Genomic DNA, 12,195 nt, shown 5'->3' on the forward strand with positions numbered 1-12,195 from the left:
ATAAATCAGTGTGTCAACCAATCACAGCCCATAAGGCCAAACACCTTGCCTGATACACTAGTAATAGGTGACTCCATAGTCAGACACACTGATGTCCCACTGACCAGGCTGAACAAGGAGAAGGTGACTGTGAGCTGTCTATCTGGAGCTAGGATCCGCCACATAACACACGCACTCAGGTCACTCCAAAGCAAGTACAAATATGACTCCGTCATTGTCCATGCTGGTGTGAATGACCTGAGATGTACCTCCCTGGACTACATGAAAAGAGACATAGAGGAGCTCTCCGATTATGTAGCCCAGGCTGGTATGACCCTGACCCTGAGCAGCATCTTGCCCTCACCAAGAATGATACCACAATACAAAGACAAGATGATCAGCTTTAGCAATTGGCTCAAGTACTGGTGTCATTCTAAGGGGATCCAATGTCTGTCTGCCTGGGATGATATGTTGGACAAGCCACGCTGCTTCGCAAGGGATGGCTTACACCTGTCACCACTGGGCTTTCGGATGTTGGCTAAGGCTCCTGCCACCCCCATAGTGCCTTTTTTAGGCAAGGCTTAAAAGACAAACCCACCTCCTTAGAAAACAAAAATGGAAAGAAACTAAGGGTAATGCTGCTCAACGCCAGAAGTCTAAATCTCAAGATGCAGACACTTGATGCACTCCTCAGCATGGAGAACATCGACGTCTGTGCAGTAACTGAAACCTGGTTCAAGGCTCCTGAGAGCACCCCAGCACTACCAGGCTATACCTTGTATCATGCTTTTTGGCCCCAAACCCGGGCCAAACCACAAAGGGAGGGGGAGTGTCCATATTCATAAAGGACACCCACACCTCCAGGTTAGTAGCAACACATGAAGCATCAGAGACCATACAGGTGCAACTAACCATAGGCAAAACTGCTATACAACTGGTAGCATGTTACAGACCACCCTCCCAATCTCAAGAACCCCACTCAGCCTTCCTGAAGACATTGGAGGATATGAATGTATCACAAAATACCATCATACTGGGAGACTTCAACTACCCTAACATAGATTGGGTACATTATTCTAGCCCTAATACCCTAGCCCAAAGGTTCCTGGAATTCATAAATTCAAATGCACTGGAACAACTAGTCACCTCTCCCACTAGGGGAGATAATATACTAGACCTGATCATCACAAACATGGAGACAAAATGCTCCACACTGGAAGTATACCCCTCACTAGTGAGATCTGACCACAAACTAATCACCCTGGATATACATATCCCACCTCCACCCCCAGCACAAAAGACCACAGTGAAAAACTTCTCAAAAGCAGACTTCACTCTTCTTAAGACTGAGATGGTATCTTTTAAGCCCACTGTGCCAGTGGATACCACATCCCACAATGCCAAATCCTTCACAAATGCATTCTATGGACATCTCCAAGAATGCATGGATCATGCAATCCCAGACAAATCCAAGTCCCTCTCCACCAAATGTAAGCGTCCTGTCTGGTGGACCTCAGCCATAAACAAATTGTATAACAAAAGAAGGAAGCTACTGCACATCAGAGCGAAATCCCATGAAGGGAAGACATCTCTGATCAACATTAGCAGAAAACTACGTTCTCTCATAAAAACATCCAAGGGAAACTTTGAGAGAAAAATCACTAAGGACACTAAAGATAACCACAAAGCCTTCTTCAGCTATGTTAGAAACCTGTGTGGAAACCCTCAGATATGCTCAGAGTTGGTTCACAACAACAAAAAATACACTGAACCCGCAGATATTGCTAACATTCTGGCTGACAGGTTCAGTGCAAGTTTCTCCCCTCCTTCACCCCCAAAAGAAGAAATACTTATCCCAGCTGAATGTAATCTCCCTGTCATCTCAGATGTCCAAGTGAGAACCACCCTAAACAAAGCAAAAAACACAGCATCAATGAGACCTGACGGTATCCCGGGGTGCGTGTTACGTGAACTCCAAGAGGAGCTAAACCCATACATAAAAATGCTATTTAACCTTAGCCTTACTTCGGGATATGTACCTGAACACTGGCATACAGCAACAGTGGTCCCACTCCACAAGGGGGGTGCCTCTACAGACCCTGGAAACTACTGCCCCATAAGCATAACTAGCCTGGTCTGCAAAGCTATGGAAAGAATCATTATGGAACTCATAAACAGAGACATAGGGGACCTACAGACACTTGACCCCACCCAGTTCGGCTTTGTAAAGGGCAGATCCTGCCTTTTGAACCTGGTTGACTTTTTTGAAACAGTCACTAGAGCCATTGATGAGGGTAAAGCAGTCCATACAGCATACCTGGACTTGGCTAAGGCCTTCGACACAATACCCCACTCAGGCATCATAGATAAGCTAAACAGCTTAAAAGTAAACCCTTATGTCACTAGATGGGTTGCAAACTGGCTAAAGGACAGAACCCATAAAGTTAAAATCGCTGGAGCAATGTCAGACTCAAAGCCAGTCACAAGTGGTGTCCCACAGGGATCTGTCCTGGGACCCCTCTTGTTCGGCATTTATTTCTCAGATGTTAAAGCAAACATGGGAGGGCTGTGGCTGACAAAGTTCGCAGACGACTGCAAACTAGGCGCCATAGTCAATACACCAGCAGACACACACATCCTACAAAAAGGCCTCACTGAAATGGAGAACTGGTGCCGTAGTCACAGCCTTAAACTAAATGCCAAAAAATGTATAGTCATCCCTTTTGGAAAAAACAAAGTACCCACAAATTATCACATAGACAGCAACCCACTGAGTACGGAAAAAGTAATCAGAGACCTAGGGACCCAAGTAGACAGCGACCTCTCATTTGACACCCACATTGCCAAAGTGGTTAGAAAAACATTCTACCTTGCACACCTCATCATGAAGGAATTCACATCCAGATCCAAGGATGTCATTGTACCCCTATATTCCTCCCTCATCAGACCCATGATTGAGTACAATGCCCCATTTGGTATGTACCTCACCTGGCATTTGCAACAGCTGGAGAGACCACAAAAGTACCTCACCAAAAGAATCAAGGGTCTCCAACATATGTCTTATTCTGCCAGACTAAACAAACTTCAGCTCTATTCAGTAGCATACCGCCTGCTCAGAGGTGATCTCTGCCTGACGTACAAGGCCATGTCCAATCAGGATCTGATGGACATGCTCCACCTCAAAAAATACAAATCCATCAGGACCACGAGAGCTAAAGACTTGAACCTCGGCACTAGTATGAATAGGACATGCTGGAGGGATAGATTCATAACCCAGAGGCTTCCCATGCTTTGGAACAGGATTCCAGTTCATATTAGGCAGAGCCCCTCACTGACTCTCTTCAAGAGAAATCTTGATGAGTGGATGGGAGATCGTAAGTTTACCCCAGGGGTCACATCTGTGTCACTACTAGACAGGGGCACAGTAAACTAATTCTATTATATAAAGGGACCTTCATTGTGTCACTACTAGACAGAGGCACAGTATTCTAGATTTATTTTGTACATTTTTGTACCATTTCATGGGGTGGCAAAAGCCACATCACTACGGCTAGGCTTACAATGCCCCAGGGCAGATAGCCTAGTACTATACTATGAAACTATGAAACTGGCAAAAAAACACACACAAATACAAGAAAACATACTCAGAGGCTCTAAATAAAAATCTGCAAAAGCAACAGAGCCCTCCAAAGCAGACATCCAAGTAACCTCCACCCCAACACAAACCATGAAACACATACTTCACAAAACCAGTGTGCCACGCAATCATAACCCTCAAGGCAACATAACATACCCAACATACTAGTAATAGGTGACTCTATAGTCAGGCACACTGACGTCCCACTCACTAGGCTGAAGGTTACTGTTAGCTGCCTGTTGGGTGCCAGGATTCACCACATAACACAATCACTCAGTTCACTTCAGAACAAGTGCAAATATGACTCTGTCATTGTTCATGTTGGTGTGAATGACCTGAGCCGTACCTCCCTGGACTACATGAAAAGAGACATGGAAGAGCTCTCTGATCATGTAGCCCAGGCCGGTATGACCCTGACCCTGAGTAGCATCCTGCCCTCACCAAGAATGATACCATGGTATAAAGAAAAAAATTATTAATTTCAACAATTGGCTAAGTTTCTGGTGTCATTCAAAGGGGATCCCAGTGTCTGTCTGCCTGGGATGACATGCTTGACAAGCCACGCTGCTTCGCTAGAGACGGCTTGCACCTGTCACCCTTAGGCTTTTGAATACTGGCCAAGGCTCTTGTCACCCCAATAGTGTCTTTTTTTAGGCAAGGCTCAAAAGACAAACCCACAGCCATAAATAGCACAAGTAACAAAAATCCGAGGGTAATACTACTTAATGCCAGAAGTCTAAACCTCAAAATGCACTCACTCGAGGCACTCCTCAGTATGGAGAAAATTGATATACGTGCAGTAACAGAAACCTGGTTTAAGGCTCCAGAGAGCACCCCAGCACTACCACGCTACAACTCGTACCATACATTTTGGCCACAGAACCTGGATCGAAATACAAAAGGCGGGGGAGTATCCATATTCATCAAGGATACCCACACGTCCAGGTTAGTGGCACAGCACGATGCTTCAGAGATTATCCACATGCAACTAACGATGGGCAAAACTGCAATTCAAATTGCAGCTTGCTACAGATCACCAACCATGTCCCAGTACCCCCATTCTGCATTTCTGGAAACACTGGGTAACTTAAAGGTCCTACCAAACACCCTAATATTGGGTGATTTCAACTACCCAAACATTAACTGGGAGAACTACTCAAGTACTAACTCCCTTGCCCAACATTTCCTAGAGTTTATAAACTCAAATGCACTGGAACAACTGGTCAACACTCCCACCAGAGGTGACAACATAATAGACCTGGTCATCACCAACATAGGCGACCGGTGTTCCACATCGGAGGTCAAACCCTCGCTGGTTAGATCTGACCATAAACAAATCACTTTGGATATCCGCATTCTGCCCCCACCCCCATACAAGGAAACCACTGTGAAAAACTTTTCAAAAGCAAACTTCACATTACTTAAGATGGAGGTGGAAAGTTTCAAAGCCCCCATGCTAAAGGATAACGCTGTCCAAGCTGCAAAATCCTTTACTAATGCATTCTACTAGCACCTACAAGAATGCATGGATTGTGCTATCCCAAGCAAAACCAAGACTCACTCCTGTAAGAAAAGGAAACCAGTCTGGTGGACCTCTGCCATAAACAAGCTATACAATAGGAGGAGGAAACTAGTACAGAAAAGAGTAAAATCCCAAGAAGGGAAGACATCCCTGATCAGTATCAGCAAGAATCTATGATCCCTCATAAAATCATCCAAGGGGAGCTTTGAAAGAAAACTTGCCAAGGACTCCAAAGATAACCACAAGGCATTCTTTAGCTATGTCAAGAATCTAAGTGGCCATGCTCAGATCTGCTTGGACGTAGTGCAGAATGGCACAAAATACACTGAACCAACCAGTATTGCCAACATCCTGGCAAACAGGTTCAGTGCAAACTTCACCCCCTCACCCTCAAAAGGGCCCATAACCATACCAGAAGAATGTAGAGCCCCTGAAATCACAGACACTCAGGTTAAAATAGCCCTCTCCAAAGCCAAAAACACAGCATCAATGGGACTGGTTGGTTTCCCAGGCTGCGTCCTACATGAGCTCAAAGATGAACTAACCCCTCACCTAAACACACTGTTCAAACTCAGTCTCTCCACAGGCTACGTACCCATAAAGTGGTGCACAGCAACAGTTATTCCGCTCCACAAAGGTGGAGCCACAACAGACCCCGGGAACTATTGCCCTATAAGCCTGACTAGCTTGGTCTGCAAGGCTATGGAGTGCATCATCATGGAACTCATTAATAGAGACATTGGAAACCTCCAAACACTGGACCCTACCCAGTTCGGCTTTGTTAAGGGCAGATAATGCTTCCTAAACCTGGTGGACTTCTTTGAGACAGTTACCAAGGTTATAGATGAGGGAAAGGTGGTACACACAGCCTACCTAGACCTCGCAAAGGCTTTCGACACAATTCCCCATTCTGGTATTATAGACAAGTTCACCAGCCTGAACATAAACCCCTATGTCACAAGATGGGCTACCAATTGGCTCATGGACAGAACCCACATGGTGAGAGTTGTGGGAGCTAGGTCTGACTCTAAACCGGTTACAAGTTGCATTCCCCAGGGCTCAGTCCTAGGACCCCTCCTGTTCGGCATATACTTCTCAGAGGTACAGACAAGCACAGGAGGACTATGGCTGACCAAGTTCCAGATGACTGCAAACTAGGGGCTATAATTGACTCATCGGCTGACACAGACATTCTCCAAAAGGGTCTCACTGAGATGGATACCTGGTGTCAAAATCATGGCCTCAAGCTAAATGCCAAAAAGTGCATAGTTATTCCCTTTGGAAATAACAAAGTACCCACAAACTACCACATAGGTGGTAGTCCCCTAAATACGGAAAATGTAATAAGGGATCTGGGGACCCAAGTAGATAGTACTCTCTCCTTTGATAATCACATTGCCAAAGTGGTTAGAAAATCCTTCTATGTGGCCCACCTAATCACAAAAGGGTTTGCATCCAGATCAAAAGAGGTCATTGTGCCCCTCTCCTCATCACTCATCAGACCCATCATAGAGTACAACGCCTCATTTGGGATGTACCTTACAAGACACCTGCAACAGTTGGAAAGACCACAGAAGTACCTCATCAAGAGGATCACTGGCCTCAGACAGATTCCCTATGCAGCTCGACTGAAGAAACTCCAGCTGTACTCAGTTGCATACCGCCTACTCAGAGGTGATCTCTGCCTGACATACAAGGCCATGTCCAACCCAGAATTGATGAACATGCTCCACCTAAAGAAAACCATATCCCCTCGAGCCACATGCTCTAGGGATCTAAACCTCACCACAACAATAAATAGGACATGCTCGAGGAATAGATTCCTGTCCCAGAGACTTCCCATGCTTTGGAACAAGATTCCAATCTACATTAGGCAGAGCTCCTCGCTAGCACTCTTCAAGAAAAACCTTGACGAGTGGATGGGAAACAGAAAGTTTACCCCGGGGATCATTTCAGTGGGTCTGATGGACAGAGGCACAGGGAACTAATCTAAGGGGGCGACGAAAGCCAACACATTCTGGCTAGGGTTATAAATGCCTTTGGGCAGATAGCCTAGTACCTACCTATGAACCTATGAAAGGAATCTCAGTGGAGGGAAGGAGAAGGACTACTTAATTTTTTTAGATCCTAGGCATTATGTATTCAGTGATGGGGAATCTCTGAATATGTTTAGTTTACTTAGGAAGCAATATGTGTAACCTCAAACCTGCTACATGAAGAAGATCAGAAAATGTAGAAGTTATGGTAAATCTGCGGGCAAATATCATGACATGTTTAAATCTTAAAGTGAGAGGCTTGGGCTGCAGTGCTAGTATTTCAGAGAATCCAGTAAACAGTGGCAACATTTTTAATCTGACATGTTATTTCTGTTGTAACTGTTATTGTTTGAAATCTAATTTTAACATTAATGGATTCTCCATTTTAAACCTTTTTGGGTGTTAATTTTCAGTAGAGCTTCTGGCTATGGATACTGCTTGGCCCCACAGATCATGAAGGCCGCTATAATATATCGCCAAGAATGCTATAATAAGGAAGTACCCTTTATCCTTTGTAAACCTGACTTGCTTTTTAATATGTTTTATGTACATCCCACTGGGAAAACAAGTAGCAAAGCCACACTGCCAAGCATACATCTCAATATTTGGTAGATTACAAACTGGTATTATCCTTTCTAGCATGAATTTAACCAAATGTGATAAATGGGATAAGTCTCTGGCCTGGACTGAAAAGAACACATTCCCTATGTGAACAGGGAGAAGAAATTTTATAAAACAAACAAAAAAACACATTTACAATTGCCACTCTGAAGATATCAGACACTTCTTGAAAAATATGCGAGATGCTTTGACTTTGTATAAGCTCACATAAAGTCAGAACGCTTTGGGAAATATTTATGGCTCCTTCCAGTATAACATCTGTTTGCACAGGTAAACATTTGCCTCATTTTTGCCCTGTCCCTTGTACTTTTTTTTTTAATCACTGAGGATTGCACTCTGCTAATATATTGACAAACATCACAGCATCATTCTTATTGTTCATACAATGCATTATTATGGCAAATTTGTTCTGTTAAATTTTGGTCAAATTCACTTAAAATGTTAACAATTACCCCTGGTTTTGAGTCTGTCTGCCTCAAGCTTCATCATTTTTGCCCATGATTCTTGAGAAATGAAGTTGAGATTTATGATGGAAGGTAGGAGGTTCAGTTTCCAGACAGTCTGCCACTGGCTGGAATTGATCGGGATTTAATGTAAGAGGATAAAAGTCCAAATTTTTTATGTACTTTGTGAGCGAGTGTGCGTGTGTTTGTAGGGGGTAGCAATGGAAACACAGTGCTGCTGGAAAATAACTGTAAATAAATAAGGCAGAGGAGAAATAGTAACAGGGCATCTGATTGTTATAGTGCTGTGTAGAAGGCTAGTAAGAAAACTAATTGAATAATGTAAGGCATGGATTTCAAAGACACTGACGAGATCGTGTTGCTTTTTTTTCTGCTGCTCCATCCCTACAGTAACCACCAAGCTTACCTCCTCAGGCAGTCAGTGGATCTGTCATTCATTATTTCCAGGAATGAGAGTTTACCAGCCTATTGATTCTCCAAAAATGAAGAGCCAGGTGCCAAGAGTAAAGCTATCATCTGCTAAAATGGGGTGGGAATTTTGTGTTTGTGTTCCAAATGCCCAGTACCACAACAACTGGTATGCATACTTCTCAAGTCTCAATCTCTCAGAGCAAGAAATCTGGATAAAGGCAACAATAATGGTGGGACAAAGGCCCAAAAATAGGGAGGAAGTCGAGGGACAGATTTTAAATATTGTTCCTGTAAACTCAGTTGCTAGAATAACAGGTTTTGCATTATTATGTATTTTCTGAGGGATATGAAGTCTGAAATTCAAATGTCTACCAATTATTTATTATTTAGTAACTTTAATCATCATAGTGGTATCCCACAATTCCATTGGAGTGGGTGGGGCTACATGATTATGTATGCAAATATTATGTTAATCGGTGTCCTGATTTTTGGCCAGTTATACCTATTTCTCATGGGCCTTTATCCAGATTTTTGATTTTTCTAGGTTGAGAGGTACGATTAAATATGAGGGACTGGATATGAAAATTAAAGTGGGGTAGGTTCCTCTCTGATAAGTTCTGTTTGAACAGAGGAACCAGGCAGGGGTGTCCTCTTTACCCTTTCATTATTTGCTTTATATTTAAAACCATTGGCAAAGAAATAAGGGACTCAGAAATTCAAGGATATCATTAGTATGGTCATCAAGAAAGTTGGCTTTATTTGCAGATTATATTATTTTGTACCTGATAAAACTAGAAAAGGACATTTCAGTGTTGTGGAGCATTCTGTAACAGTTTAAAGTCTTTTTGGGATACAACATTAAAAAATAAAACAAAGGCAATAGCTGTAAACTGTGTACCCACACAGGAATTGGTTCAGTAATACCTGTATTTATGGGGACATGATAAAATGAAGTACTTTGGAGTATAGGTTAAAAAGGATTCTGTTATGACACATAAGGATATATGGGAAGAGTCTAAACAAAGATAATACAAAAACTGAGAAAATGGAATCTCTGTTTTATGGATATGGATAGCAAGATACAAGCATTGAAAATGTTTTAGTCCTTTAGGTTTTATACACAGGTCACAGGCATATTTTGTATCAACCTGAGGAGAAGCTGTAGATAGCAATTAAAAAAGAGTTAAAAGATTTTATCTGGGAGTGGAAGAGGGCAAGAGTCAAGTGGGATAAGCTGATCCTTCCAGTAGTACAAGGTGGTTTTGGATTACCTGATCTGAAGGGATATTTCAGAGCTACACAGTTAAGGCTCCTATATATAGCACAAGCAGAAAACTATAATTCAAAATGGAAAGAGATGCGGAATGAAATGGGGTGGGGCTCGAGAAATAAGGAGTGACTAGGATTTTGTATACAAATAAGTATTTGTATACAAAATCCTAGAAGGAGAATAACAATAGCTATACAGAATAGTATATATATATATATATATATATATATATATTTTTTTTTTTCCACAAAGTAGCAGAAAATATTTTAAGAACTAAGCCAACATAGGAATGGAGAAAGGAGATTATGCCGATAGGGATGACTGTAATTAGGGTTACAGAGAATAGGCAAGAGGGGGGCTATAATTTACTGTGGAGAAAACTGTTAAAGGAACCAAGGTCTTGGGAGAAAATAATTAGAGAGGGAAAGGTAATAGAATGGGAAAAAGCCAAGAATATATTCAGACTGCAGGTTAGAGACTGCCTTCCCTATCAAGGATTGATATCAGAGTATAGGCAAAGAGAAAGGAATAGGGCGATCTGAAGTGAAAGACCACAACTAGTAGAATTTATAGTTTAATCTAGATCAGAAGCTGCTATTAAAAAGGAATAATTAGTAGGACATATAAAATATTGCATGATAACTATAGGAATCAGTCAGAGGAGGTTAGAAAAGATTGGGAAGAGAGACTGGGTAAGCAATTCACAAAGAAACAATGGGAGAATATATGTATGGCTCCCAAATATGCAAAAAAGTTTAGGAGACTTAGGAGTAAGGACGTGTTTGGATTGATATTTTTATACCCCAAGCAGACTTCAAATAATTTTTATCTCAGGTAGATTGGAAATGGTGGAGGTATGATGGGGAAGAAAGAGATAATTAGGAACATATTATTTGGGAGTGTAGAGTGTAATGAGTTGTCAGATTTTAAAAATTTCCTGCAGACTATTTTGTCAGAAATATGAGGTTAGCAAATTGGTGTAAGTAAGGAAATGATTTTTTGAGCCGTGATACAGAATCGAAATTGGCAAGACATAGGAAGGCATTGCTGAGCTTAAATCTGGTGGGTGCCAAAAAAACCCCTAATTACCAAAAAATGGAAATAAAAGTCTAAACCTACCATATCATAAGTAGTGAATATAGAAAGAGAGATAAAGAACAGGAAGTGGGATCTTTAAAAAAGGGTAGGAGCAAATTACAAAAAGAAAATGGGAATTGTGGGACCAATACATGCAGAATAATGTTTTGGAGGAGTAATGAGGTTTAAGGGAAGGCAGAAAACAAATGAGCTATGTAATATTTGATTGATGATGACTGTACAGAAAATTATATATGATGTATAATGTTTGCAACTGAAAATAGGTCAGTATGGTTTGTTTTCATTAAATGTATGACTGTCTGCGATAATTCAGTAAAGATGTTTTTATTTAAAAAAAGATAAAGCTGAAAAAAGAATCAGCAATATGAAATCAAAAAGTGTGGAGGTTTTCTTCAGGTGCAAAGATCAGTGAGGGAAAATGAAAACAGAACTTCAGAAATTGGAAATGGAGAAGGAAGCAAAGTGAGGATACTGGCAATGTGAAATATGTTAATAAATTTCTCACAGTTGCAATAACATATAAAATACAACAAAAAATACTGCAGCAAAATATCTAGCCATAAGCCTCACCTCAGTTGCAGTAAATGATGTGACAGTTACAGAGGAAAAAGCTAGTTGGTTTCCTAGCTGTAGATAACCTAAAGGATAAAAGTCAATGCAAGTGACAGTGAAAAGGTCATGACACTGGACTGATCCAGTATCATAAAGTGGCCAAATTTGCTGCAAATCTGCCATAGAGAACTCATCGATGCTCTGCTCTTAAACACTTGTACAGGATAGAATTACCCCATGCACTAACATACATTCAAATGCTAACAAGAGTACAAGCAACTCAGCTCTTAAAAGAGATGTCCAAGTTTACAATATATTGTTCAGCCTTACTCTCCTTAACATAACTCTTTGGTCCTCAGGAAATTCACACCCTGGTCTGACACCCACATCTCTGATAGACAGAGGCAGCAGATAAATCATGCCCTAACTAACATAAAACAACCTCTAAAGCAAAATAGCCTGTGCAATACATTTGGGCTGCATAGCTAGGCTTATAAAGGCCCCAGAAATCATTAGCCTAGTATATTCCAGTTTACCTTTACATCGTCGATCCCATTATGGGCGAAATGGCTTCCGCGAATACCAAAGTGCAAACGTCTCCAACA

The 12,195-nt window shown here is 41.7% G+C and overlaps 1 protein-coding gene across 4 annotated transcripts in view; it reads right to left on the reverse strand.

The window, feature by feature from the left end:
• Positions 1–12,195, reverse strand: part of GRAP2 (GRB2 related adaptor protein 2) — an 874,362-nt gene that overhangs the window by 48,388 nt on the left and 813,779 nt on the right. The gene's annotated exons all lie outside the window — the stretch shown is intronic.

Source organism: Protopterus annectens, chromosome 1.part0, assembly GCF_019279795.1.
Source record: "Protopterus annectens isolate FY-2018-M chromosome 1.part0, PAN1.0, whole genome shotgun sequence".
Lineage (NCBI taxonomy): Eukaryota > Metazoa > Chordata > Ceratodontiformes > Protopteridae > Protopterus > Protopterus annectens.